This window comes from Dipodomys ordii, unplaced genomic scaffold (assembly GCF_000151885.1).
Source record: "Dipodomys ordii isolate 6190 unplaced genomic scaffold, Dord_2.0 Scaffold69, whole genome shotgun sequence".
In the NCBI taxonomy this organism is placed as follows: domain Eukaryota; kingdom Metazoa; phylum Chordata; class Mammalia; order Rodentia; family Heteromyidae; genus Dipodomys; species Dipodomys ordii.
In genome coordinates this window covers 429,970-430,361 of record NW_012267285.1, presented here as the reverse complement: position 1 = coordinate 430,361, position 392 = coordinate 429,970, and positions in this window count along the sequence as shown.

Below are 392 nucleotides of genomic sequence, written 5' to 3'. Positions count from 1 at the left end.
GGGGGGGGGGGGGGGGGGGGAGAGCACAACAAACTTGGGTTTAAAATTAAAAAGTGACCTGAGTTTGAGGGGTGCCCGATTGAAGAGCACGGGGTGAAAGCAGGATTTTAGGGGTCACATTTGACACTTCACAAAGTAAATTCATGATAAAGCCAGGCACTGTGGCTCACGCCTGTAATCCCAGCTACTCAGGAGGCTGAGATCTGAGGATCACGGTTCAAAGCCAGCCCGGGCAGGAGAGACCGTGAGACTCCGATCTCCAATAAACCACCAGAAAACCAGAAGTGGCACTGTAGCTCAAGTGGTAGAGCGCCAGCCTTGAGCTGAAGAGCTGAGGGACAGTGCCCAGGCCCTGAGTTCAAGCCCCACGACCGACCAAAAAAAAAAAAAAA